At 53.1% G+C, this 12,295-nt stretch overlaps 1 protein-coding gene across 1 annotated transcript in view; it reads right to left on the minus strand.

Moving 5' to 3' along the window:
• Window positions 1-11,643, minus strand: part of TOB2 (transducer of ERBB2, 2) — a 16,642-nt gene extending 4,999 nt beyond the window's left edge. The window contains exon 1 of the mRNA XM_003814626.6: window positions 7,857-11,643. The gene's annotated coding sequence lies outside the window, so the exon portion shown is untranslated. The remainder of the gene's footprint in view (window positions 1-7,856) is intronic.
• Window positions 11,644-12,295: the final 652 nt, after the last annotated feature.

Below are 12,295 nucleotides of genomic sequence, written 5' to 3' on the forward strand. Positions count from 1 at the left end.
CTGTAATCCCAGCTACCCGGGAGGTTGAGGTAGGAGAATCGCTTGAACCCAGGAGGCGGAGGTTGTGGTGAGCCGAGATCGCGCCATTGTACTCCAGCCTGGGCAACAAGAGCGAAACTCTGTCTCAAAAAAAAAAAAAAAAAGGAATAAGACATAAGACAAGAGCATGAGCCCCAGGAAAAAGGCAAGACCTGTCACAATCAGAGATGTGGACCAACAAGGGAACTGCTGACTCGGGGCTGCCACAGGGAAGCAGAGAAAAGGAGGGGGAATCTCTGTAGTTTCTGGTGAGAATGTAAGTGATGACGGTGGCAGAGGAAATAAATTTTCCATCACCCTGCAGCCTCCGGTAGGGACCCATCATCACTCAGTCTCCCAGGGACTGTCTGACCACCTGTCCTCGGCAGCAGATCAGATTTATCAAGTGTTTTGAGAACCCCGGAGAGAAGGCAGCCCAAGATAAACACCAGATTGTTATTTTGGGATTCTCTCACAGCCAGATCCCACTGAGGTCAAAAAGGTTTATTCCCTTGGCCTGGGCCAGCCTCATGTCTCAGGAAGATGATCTGTGAGGTCCTGAGAGCCAGTGATCCTAATCTCATTTTTTCCAAAAGGGCAGCTCCGGGGCTCATGCTGGGGGAGAAACTGAACTGAAAGAGCCATCTCTGAGAGGAGGCAGAGCCAGAACATGTTCCTAGCCAGACCTCTGGGCAAGGCTGCGCTGCTGAGCTAAGCAAAGAGACATGACTGCTCTATGAACTGTCAAGGGCATCTTCTGTCCTATGAAAGACTTGGGGCTGGATTTTGATTCAAATCCTTTCTGGATCCAGCTTGAAGTATCCAGGTGCTAATTTCAGGCTTGGGGATTTTGAGTTTTCTAAACACCTGCCCCAACACATTTCCCTGTAATTCTCAGGCCTGGGCCCATGGCTCTTAAGGGGCATTTAATTTAATTTAATTTTATGTATGTATGTATGTATGTATGTATGTATGTATGTATGTATGTATGTATAGACTGAGTCTCGTTCTATCGCCCAGGCTGGACTGCAGTGGCGTGATCTTGGCTCACTGCAACCTCCACCTCCCAGGTTCAAGTGATTCTTGTGCCTTGGCCTCCTGAATGGCTGGGACTATAGGCGCCCGTCACCACGCCTGGCTAGTTTTTGTATTTTTAGTGGAGATGGGGTTTCACCATGTTGGCCAGGCTGGTCTCAAACTCCTAACCTAAAGTGTTCCGCCTGCCTTGGTCTCCCAAAGTGCTGGGATTACAGGCATGAGCCAACACACACGGCCTTAAGGGGCATTTTTGGATTAAATCCTCAGAAAAAGATTTCTGGGGTAAATGTATCAGAGAAGACTCACTGGGTCAATCTGGAGCAGCATGACAGTGGCTGAATCTAGTTAACCCTCATTTCAGTTCTGAGGAACAGAGAAGGTCACATGGGAGTCAGCAGAGGTGCCACAACTATGCCTCTCCCAAACCCTCCACAAGAACACTCAGGACTCAGAATACCCTGGTTTCCCTCTTTTCCCAGCCTCCAACACAGACTTCATCTCTAAGTTTCTTCAAATGTCTATTTTTTTTTCTTTCTTTTTTTTTTTTTTTGAGACGGAGTCTTGCTCTGTCGCCCAGGCTGGAGTGCAATGGCACGGTCTCGGCTCACTGCAACCTCTGCCTCCCCGGTTCAAGCGATTCTCCTGCCTCAGTCTCCCAAGTAGCTGGGATTACAGGCGTGCACCACCACTCCTGGCTAATTTTTTTTTTTTTTTTTCAGTAGAGACGGGGTTTCCCCATGTTGGCCAGGATGGTCTCGAACTGCTGACTTCGCGATCCACCCACCTCAGCCTCCCAAAGTGCTGGGATTACAGGCATGAGCCACCGCGCCTGGTCTCTTTTTCTTTTTTTGAGACAGGGTCTCACTCTGTCACCCAAGCTAGGGTGCAGGATCACAGCTCACTGCAGCCTCCACCTCCCTGGGCTCAGGTGATCCTCCCACTTCAGCCTCCAAGTAGCTGGGACTACAGGCATGTACCACCACACCTGGCTTTTTTTTTTTTTTTTTTTTTGACATGAAGTCTCACTCTGTCACCCAGGCTGGAATGCAGTGGCGTGATCTCGACTCACTGCAACCTCTGCCTCCTACGTTCAAACAATTCTCCCACCTCAGCCTACTGAGTAGCTGGAATTACAGGCATGCACCACCACACCTGGCTAATTTTTGTATTTTTAGTACACACGGGGTTTCATCACGTTGGCCAGGCTGCTCTTGAACTCCTGGCCTCAAGTGATCCACCTGCTTCAGCCTCCCAAAGTGGTAGGTTTACAGGCCTAAGCCACCATGTCCAGCCTCATTTTTTTTTGTATTTTTATGTAGAGATGGGGTTTTGCCATGTCACCCAGGCTGTTCTTGAACTCCTACGCTCAAGTGATCCACGTGCCTCAGCCTCAAATGTCTATTAATGATCAATACAGACCAATTTCAGGGCTTTTTTGGGTATAAAAAGTAAGGATAGTAGAGGCCGGGCACGGTGACTCACGCCTGTAATCCCAGCACTTTGGGAGGCCGTGGCGAGTGGATCACAAGGTCAGGAGATTGAGACCATCCTGGCTAACACGGTGAAACCCCATCTCTATAAAAATACAAAAATTATCCAGGCGTGGTGGCACGCAGCTGTAGTCCCAGCTACTCGGGAGGCTGAGGCAGGATAATCGCTTGAACCCAGGAGGCGGAGGTTGCAATGAGCTGAGATCGTGCCATTGCACTCTAGCCTGGGTGACAGAGCAAGACTCTACCTCAAAAAAAAAAAAAAAAAAAAGAATAGTAGAAAGAATAAAGGGCTTTCTGTTTATGAGGATCAGGCTCATCAGCAGATACAAAACTACCCACCAGAACCATGAGCCTTCTCTCAGGAACAGAGGTCTGAAGGGCCACATAGTCCATAGAGGTGTCCAACAAGGAGCAGACTAAAAAGTTGTGAAGAGCCAGGTGTGGTGGCTCACACCTGTAATCCCAGCACTTCGGGAGGCCAAGGCAGGTGGATCACTTGAGGCCAGGAATTCAAGACCAGCCTGGCCAACGTGGCGAAACCCCATCTCTACTAAAAACACAAAAATTAGCCGGGCATGGTGGCTCATGCCTGTAATCCCAGCACTTTGCGAGGCTGAGGCGGGCGGATCACAAGGTCAGGAGTCCGAGACCAGCCTGACCAACATGGTGAAACCCCGTCTCTACTAAAAATAAAAAATTAGCTGGGTGTGGTGGCACACGCCTGTAACCTCAGCTACTCAGGAGGCTGAGGCAGGAGAATTGCTTGAACCCAGGAGGCGGAGGTTGCAGTGAGCCAAGATTGCGCCACTGCACTCCAGCCTGGGCAAGAGTGATTTTTCTCAAAAAAAAAAAAACAGAAAAAAACCCACAAAAATTAGCCCAGCATGATTGCGGATGCCTATAATCCCACTACTCCGGAGGCTGAGGCAAGAGAATCGCTTGAACCTGGGAGGCAGAGTTTGCAGTAAGCCGAGATCATGCCACTGGACTCCAGTCTGAATGACAAAGTGAGAGAAATTCTGCCTAAAAAAAAAAAAAAAAAAAAGAAAAAAAAGTTGTGAGGAAAGTTGATACTGGTTCCCTAGAATGGAACCTGTTGTTAAAGACAGTGTTTCCAAAGTATTTTTGAAATCTAAAACAGACTGAAGTCAACATATGATACTTCTCCCAAGGTACTGCATGGCCTCTTAAAATGCACCTCTTGGTATTTCCACTGAGAGCAAAGGGTTTCTACACCTTTCTAAGCCTCCTCAAACCTGGCTGCATAATTGCCTTCCAAGTTAACTACTCCTGAACAGTTCGGCCTCAAAATGAGAGCATTTTAAATGCAGGCCAAAGTCATTGGGAAATAAGCCTCCCACCCCAAAATACAATAGAACCACTGTCATCAGCCCTGCCTAGCTAACCATTTTCTGCAGCATAAGCAACTAAAGCTGCACACCAATTTATACCTCAGTGATGTTGCCGCACAAATAAGGAAGCATATAATGCCACCTTTGCCTCTTTAATTAGAGAACAGGCTGGACCAGATGGCTGTGGGGTGGAACCTTACAAAAATGATGGACAACCAGAATGAGATTTTCTGCTCTATCAGCTCAGGCTCTAATTTTGACTGCAAGAAGCTTATGGAGCAGAGGATTAAAGCACTGGTGCTGGCTTGTCTTTAGCTAAAGATAGGAGTGGCCATTCAGAGGAGTTTGTTCATTTTTTAAAAAGCTATGAACAAATTCTAGAGCTTATATATAAAATACTTATGGAAGTATGGTAAGATTAGAAAGCTCAGAAATAACTACCTGTCAATAAAGGGAACAAGTAAAGGGATTCGCTTAAGTGGCTGCAGAGGACACTAAGATCTTTTCTAACCCCAGTGTAGGCACAAACGGCCAAAAAGGGAGCAAGAAGAATAAAAATGGTGAGGTATTTAACAACAGCAAAATCTCCCTTTTGTCAACCTATTAGAAAGGGCAAATATGAGAGCAAAATTCTGTCCAATTTCACTAAGAATTTTATCCTCACTTGTTTACTTCCAGCAGCAAAGTTAAACCTGGATTCTGATCCCTTGTGCTGACTTGTGTTTTAAAGAGCAGGTGCCTAGGAGAAAGACGACGGGGGAAGAAGTGGGGCGTGAAGCTCAAAAGAAGCCTCAGTCAGTGCAGATTCCAGAGAGAACTTCTGATAAAAATGTGAGGAAGGTGTGTGTGTGTGTGTCACACGCGCGCGCATGTGTCTGCCTGCTCTAATGTCAGAAGCGAAGGAAGATTTTTTTCCCCGCCCTCGAGACAGTCTTGCTCTGTAGCCCAGAGCTGGAGTGCAATGGCGCCATCTTGGCTCACTGCAACCTCCGCCTCCCGGGTTCAACCAATTCTCCCGCCTCAGCCTCCCGAGTAGCTGGGATTATAGGCACGCGGGACCACGCCCGGCTAATTTTTGTATTTTTAGTAGAGACGGGGCTTCACCATGTTGGCCAGGCTGGTCTCGAAATCTTGACCTCGTGATCCGCTCGCCTCCGCCTCCCAAAGTGTTGGGATTACAGGCGTGAGCCACTGCCTAGCCAGAAGATTTTTTTTTTGAGACGGAGTTTCGGTTTTGTTGCCCAGGCTGGAGTGCGATGGCGCGATCTCGGCTCACCGCAACCTCCGCCTCCCAGGTTCAAGCGATTCTCCTGCCTCAGCCTCCCGAGTAACTGGGATTACAGGAATGCGCCACCAAGCCCGGCTAATTTTGTATTTTTAGTAGAGACGGGGTTTCTCCAAGTTGGTCAGGCTAGTCTCGAACTCCCGACCTCAGGTTATCCGCTGCCCGCCTCAGCCTCCCAAAGTGCTGGGATTACAGGCGTGAGCCACCGCACCCGGCCGGAAGGTTTTTCAGAAAGAAAATTCTGTTTCAAAGAGGAAAAGGAGGGATAATGGTGATGGAATCCACTGAGCCCCAAACCCAAAAAGATACTCAGACACCTCTAAGCCTTAAATGTGCAAACTGTCCTACAATGACGGACTACAGGACTCAACTAAGTGCGGAGGGGCCAGCAGGTGTCACAGACCGGGTGGATGCGAGTGCCCTGCCGCTGTCCGGGGAGTGAGAGCCAAACGCAGGCAGCTCCTCTCCTTGGTGAGACATGGGATCCGCCCCAACTCGCTGGTCCCAGAGGCAGCGGCCCAGACAGGCGGGTGTGTATTGAAAGGCTTCCAGGACTGGTGCTGACTGACTGCACCACCGCGCCCAGTCTCTCATCATCTCCCCCTAGACACAGACCGGTCAACCTTAGGTCTGACAACAAGGCCCCTTTCGGCTATGAAGACCCTTTCTAGGGCACTCCATGTTCCTCAGGAGCCAGGAAAACTCGACTCAACCCAAACGTAGGCGGAGAGGCGGGCGGTGAGGGCCCGCTCTGCACTCTGGGAATTGTAGTCCTCAAACACCTCCGGACCAGGCGATAGCAAGAGTGACCTACTTTCCCTGCACACTACACTTCCCTGAGCACTTTGCGAAAGCCCAACTGGCCGCAATACGCATGCCCGGTAAGGGGAGCCGACCGAGGGTCGAAGAGCCCAGGAAAAGTTTCCGATGCACATGCGCGCTGAGGCGGGTCGGCGCCCCCCTCCCATCGCCTAATACATTTCATGTAGATTCTACCCAAAAGGCCTACTCCCCGTATTGTATGGCCCCACCACATCCTCTAGGCTTTACGAGAGCCTAACTTTCCCACCTTTCCCTTCATCGCCTCCCATTACTGTTGAAACTAGGATCTGCTTCTAATGAGTTTTTTCTGGGTGAAGGGGGTGGGCTGGCTTAGATAAGGTCACGACCCCCTTCCCCCCACCCAATCTGAATTCCAGGGCCTGGGCGGTCCGTGTGGGGTTGCTGGATGGACGGTGGATTCAAAGGGAAATGGATCTTTTTCACTTAATGCCTAGCGGACTCGGCTCCAGCACCCCAAACAGCCAGGAAAGGAAAGGCAGGAATCAAACCCAGTTCTCCCGTCCTCTCGGCCAAAGAAATTTCCAGTCAAGCTGTGGGGAGGCGCCAGGCCAAGGCCAGCAGGGCCCAAGCCTCACCCCATTTCTAATCGAAGACTGAGTAACCAGATCCGGGAGAGGGGAATAGGAAAAGGTTCCCAAGCAGAGAAGAAAAAAACTGTACACCTGACACCTGAGCATCTTCTCATACTAAAATTCTGTGTGTCTCCTCCCATTGCAAGGTCTGCTTTACGACCAGACTTACCAGATCCTCGGCAAGCTCCCCCGCTGGGTGTTAAACCTCCTTAATCCTTCCTCCCACACAAGCTTCTTTCCCCCTATGCTTCACGGAGGGATGGGGGTAGAAGCCCAAGAAAGCAATAGGATTGTTTTTCTGCCGGAAAATCAGAGATGAAGGACCCATTCCCAGGGTACGGTGGGTAAGAAGGAGAAAAAGACCGTTTAGATACGGAGTAGCACCAGAGACTGGCCTCCACCGGTCCCCAAGCTGAAGCTTGCTGTGCGGGGTTCTGGTTTCTCCTGGGGGAGGGAGAGGGCCTGCCGGCTGTGCCTCCTCTCTGCACCCTCCTTCCCCTCCCAGATTTCTGGTGGTCAAGGGCACAGTTCATCCTCCGGACAGGAGGGGAAGGAGTTTGGGGGTAGGGCCCCACCTCGCAGGCACCTTACCAAGATAAGCAGAATCCACTCACTGGCACTGCTCTAAGGGTACTTTTTTCTGCCCAATTTTCCATTAAAACACTGAAGAGTATAAAGAGCTCAGCCGAAACGGTGAACTCTGGCTCAGTAGCCCAAGGACAATCTCCACTGACCTGTCCCGTCGCCAAAGGGGGTGTCCACCCTCCACCCTTCAGGCTCCACAGAGCCAGAAATAGAGTCTATTAACAATTACCACCCCCCTTCCCTGCACACGGGAAAAGAAGCAGAAAAACAAGGCCTGGATCCCCTTCCTTCCTCGGATTTATTTAACGGTGGGGGGAGTTATGTTTCTTTGGAGAACAAGGAAGATCTAGCGAGTAGCTAGGATATAAAGAACCGGGGGAGGCGGGGAAGGGAGGAAATGCACCCCACCCAGAAGAGGGCCACTCTTGGAACTGGGAGAAAAAGGAGCTCTTGCGCACCCCAGGAGCACAGATGGCGTGAGAAGAGGAGCAGGGGAAAGTGGGGTCTGGAGGGAAGCTGGATGGGGAAAGAAAATGCTGGCCAGGCGGGGAGGGAGCGGCAGCAACGTGGAGAGTCCAGCAAAGCGGGAGTGGGGCGGGGTGGAAGAGGTAGTCCGGCCGGCTGGGTCTCGGGGCGGGCCCCCCGCCCGCACGCCCCCCAACGCACTCACTCGGGTCTCCGCGGCGGCGGGGCGCTCTACCGGCCGCGGGGCGGCTTCTCCCTCCAGGGTGGTCCTGAGCGCGGGGCGGAGGTCGCTCTCCCTTCCTTCCCGGGCGTCGCCGGGCCAGGGGACCGAAGTCCTTTTCGTCGTTGAGGGTTGGGGGACGAAGCAGGGGGCTATGGACTATGACTCTCAATAATTTCTTTCAGCTCTTACGAGGTCGGGCTCGGCAGCGGGGGGCCGGAGGGCGGGCGGGTGGACTAGCGGCGACGACGCGGGGATGGCGGATCGGAGGGTGGTTCGTGTCGCGCAACGGCAGACGGTATGGGCTGTCGCCGGCAGACCGTCCTGCCCTCCTGGCCCCGCGTCGCCCGAGCCACTGGCTTGCCTCAGCCAACAACCCGCACCTTCCCGCGCCCCGGCCCGAAGTGAGCAAAGTCAATGAAAAGTTTCACCCTTAGCAACCCTGCGCACGGATCCGGCTTCCCCACCCCTGCGTGATGCGTCCCTCCGCCCTGCAGGGGCGGGGCCGGGTCCCGGCCGGGACTACTTCCCAGCCAGCCTCGCGCCTCAGCTCGCTGGTATCTCGCGGAGCAGCTCCCGGGCCCTTCTGTGCTCGCCGGTCGTGCGTCCGGCTCACCGTCTTCCCCTCCCTGTCACAGCGCCGCGCCGCACTCCTTTCCTTCATTCCCGTACCACTCTGAACTTGTGCGCGTCGTGTGAGGTGTTCTCCCAGGGGCGCTCCGTTGAGGGCCGGGGACCACCCGGGGCCGGGTTGCTCACGAGCCGGGCACAGTGCACTCTCCCTTTAGTTGTGTTTGGGGGACGAGTATCGCGGGGGAGGGGAGGGAGTCACCATGCCCGCCGGAAACCCCCCGCTGAGTCGTCCGCCCTGCACCTGCCTCGGAGCCCATGGTTCGGACGTTTGCCCGAGCCGTTTCCCGGGGCCTTCCCTCCAGCTCCGAGCGTCTGGCCGTGTCCGCGGCGATAGCATCGCCCCGTTACGGCCTCTGCGGGAGGGGGAGCTGAGGGGACGACGCGGGCTCTGGAAACATTTCGGACCCGTTTCGGGCAGGCATGAGTCTTCCGAGCGCCTTGTGATTCCTCGGGGGACTCAACGTCGAAAGAAAGGCGAGGGAGACTCTGGGGCCTGGGCCACGCTGTGCGGGAGTAAGAGGAGCCGAGGACGAGGCCTACGGCCGTGAAACTAGCCGAGTGCCACAAAGGACCTTCCCCTCACCGCCTCTGGCGCTCCTTTCCTTGCAGCCTGGAGGGCCGGCTCTGGCTCTGCGCAGGCGCGCGGGCGCAGCCCCTCTCCCAACTCTTGTTTGCTCTTTCTGGCCAGCGACCCCAGTGTGGGGCACGCGGGAGAGCCCCACATTTCTTCTAGTCGCAGTCCCGCCGGCGTGGGGTGGCCCCTGACCGTGCAACGGGCGCAAGGCTCGCACCCACTACGGCCCCTCGGGCGGCGGAGCGAGGCTCCGCGAACCCGGGACTGGGCGCGCCAGGCCCGCGCGCTGAGGCCCCCTCCCCCGGCTCTGGCCACGCGGGCTGCTCTGCCTCTGTGAGTGTGCGGGACTCAGAGCCAGGGGGAGGGAGGGCCGTGTTCTGCGGTCACAGGCAGACAGGAGTGCCGGAAGATGCAGTCTGGAGCCCTCGGGGGACTGTGAGTGAGGTCTTCTCCCCGGTCCCTCCTTAGATCTCGCATTTCCCAGTTCTCCCCTCCCGCCCACACCTTTTTTGTCATTCCAGACGGTTCCGGCCTAGCAGCAGCCGCCATCCCCACGTTGGGTGGCGAGATCCGAAAGTTTCCAGCTACGAACAGTTTGCTTTTTTTTTCCTTGATCGCTTTTTTTGGCAAGGGCGGAGAGCACCAGTAGCGTGGGGGGTTTAAATGCGCTTTCCCTGAATGCAACAGAGAAATGCCGGGCTGGAGGGCAAACTCCACCGGGACAGGGAGGCGGGAGATAGCCTGAGCGCCCCCCCATCCCCCACACTCTGAGCGTCGCAACCCCGGGGGCACCTCCAGGGACTACTTGCCTTGTGCGTCAGCGAGTGACAGCGTCACACACACGCCCCCTCCCGCACATGCCCGCTGCACCCTCCCTTTCCCCCTCCCCTTCCCTTCTCTCTTTTCCCCTAGCTCTTTCCACCAGGCAGAGAGGCTCAGCCGACCCACACGCTCCCAGAGCACTGAAAGCTAAAAATATAGCTGGTGTGTTAGCAACAGCCTTCCCATTGGTCGGGGGAAAGGGAGAAGCGGTGTCTGATTGGGTTTAGGATCCAGCCGCTAAGACTGGGCCCTTGGGAGTGTACGTTTGCGCCAGCGGGCACGGCAAGGGATGCTGGTATTTGTAGTCATTGATTAAGGCAGCCATGGAAATAGGTGGGTTTACATCCCAGTTCGGCTACCTACTGGTGATCTTGATTTAATGCAGCAAAACGCTTGACATCACCAAACCTCAGTTTCCCCATCTATAAAATGGAGCTCGTGTCGGGGATTAAATATGATGCTGTATGTAAAGCCTGGCTCAAATCGTTGCTATTCTTCATTTAAAGATTACTGTTTGGGCCAAATTGCCTCTGCACATCCTGCATATCCTGTGCTGAGTATGGTGTCCACTCTCCAATGTGAAACTTCTGACAATGGTAAAGGTGAAGGTGAGCTGAAGCGAGTTGTCCTACGGCATCTTAGGAGGAACAGCTGGACTACATATAAGCAGTTAGAGGGTAGACGTCTTCTACCATTCCGGACAGGCTGAGGGAGGGCGGACTGAATCCTTGGAAGGAAGGCCATGAATTTCTGCGTGTTTGTGCGTTTAATAGAATCTCTTCTGCAGCGCTGGAAAGACATCAGCCCTGAGTAGCATCATTAGAATGAAATGAGAAATCCAGCCTCCTTGGTGGGAGCTCTGGGTAAAAGGTTAGCATATAAGTAGGAAAAGATAAAATCGAGGGGAAAAAACGTAACCGCCCTTCTCAACTGCTGATGTCTCCATTTATCATGTGGTGATGAAGAAGTTTTTTTTTTCCTTCCCAGTGTGTGATTACATCTTGCCAGGGCTTAATTGTGAGCTGAATGCCTACTCAGGCATTCCAGATTCCCCTCCCATTTTGAATAATCATATGTTGAACGGCATGCACCGTGCTTGCAAAATAGTGAGCTCCATGAGCAAGCAAGTGAGGCAGGGAGAAGGTGGGGGCACATCACCTGTCTGAGAGTAAGCAAGATGTGACGCCATGACAAGTCAGGCTGGTCATAATTGGCCCCAGTTAACTCGCATAGATGCATCACCCTTTCATACACACTCCAGGGCAAGAAATTTTGTATTGTTTCTTTGAAGTTATCCAAGAAAATACTTCCTCAATTTGATCTCTTCAGCAGGTGCAAAGACAGAAACTGGCTTTGGGGAAGCGTGGTTGCCTACTTAAGAAAAATTATTTTTAAAACATTTTTATTTATTATTATTTATTTTGAGACGGAGTCTTGCTCTGTTGCCCAGGCTGGAGTGCAGTGGCATGATCTCGGCTCACTGCAACCTCCACATCCTGGTTTCAAGTGATTGCCCTGCCTCAGCCTCCCGAGTAGCTGGGATTAGAGGCATGTACCACCACACCCGGCTAATGTGTGTGTGTGTGTGTGTGTTTTGAGACGGAGTCTCGCTCTGTCACCCAGGCTGGAGTGCAGTGGCGCGATCTCGGCTCACTGCCAGCTCCGCCTCCCGGATTCACACCATTCTCCTGCCTCAGCCTCCGGAGTAGCTGGGACTACAGGCGCCCGCTACCACGCCCGGCTAATTTTTTTTTTTTTTTTTTTTTTTTTTTTTTTTTTTTGAGACGGAGTCTCGCTCTGTCGCCCAGGCTGGAGTGCAGTGGCAGGATCTCAGCTCACTGCAAGCTCCGCCTCCCGGGGTTCACGCCATTCTCCTGCCTCAGTCTCCCGGGTAGCTGGGACTACAGGCGCCCGCCACCACGCCCTGCTAATTTTTGTATTTTTAGTAGAGACGGGGTTTCACCGTGTTAGCCAGGATGGTCTTGATATCCTGACCTCGTGATCCGCCCGTCTTGGCCTCCCAAAGTGCTGGGATTACAGGCGTGAGCCACCGCGCCCGGCTAATTTTTTTGTATTTTTAGTAGAGACAGGGTTTCACCGTGTTAGCCAGGCTGGTCTCCATCTCCTGACCTCGTGATCCACCTGCCTTGGCCTCCCGAAGTGCTGGGATTACAGGCATAAGCCACCATGCCCAGCCGACAAATGATTTTTTATATATTCACCAATACTGTGAAGTCTAGTAAACAAGGTAAGTAAACAAACCTGTCTTGCTAAGATGCTAAAATGCAGTGTTCAAAGAAAGTAACATTTTAGCTTTGGTGGTGTCAACAGGCCACTCGGGACAGAGCTGATAAGGAATTCAGTGACTGGGAACAGATGGAAATAATCAGTCTTT

Source organism: Pan paniscus, chromosome 23, assembly GCF_029289425.2.
Source record: "Pan paniscus chromosome 23, NHGRI_mPanPan1-v2.0_pri, whole genome shotgun sequence".
Classification (NCBI taxonomy): Eukaryota; Metazoa; Chordata; class Mammalia; order Primates; family Hominidae; genus Pan; species Pan paniscus.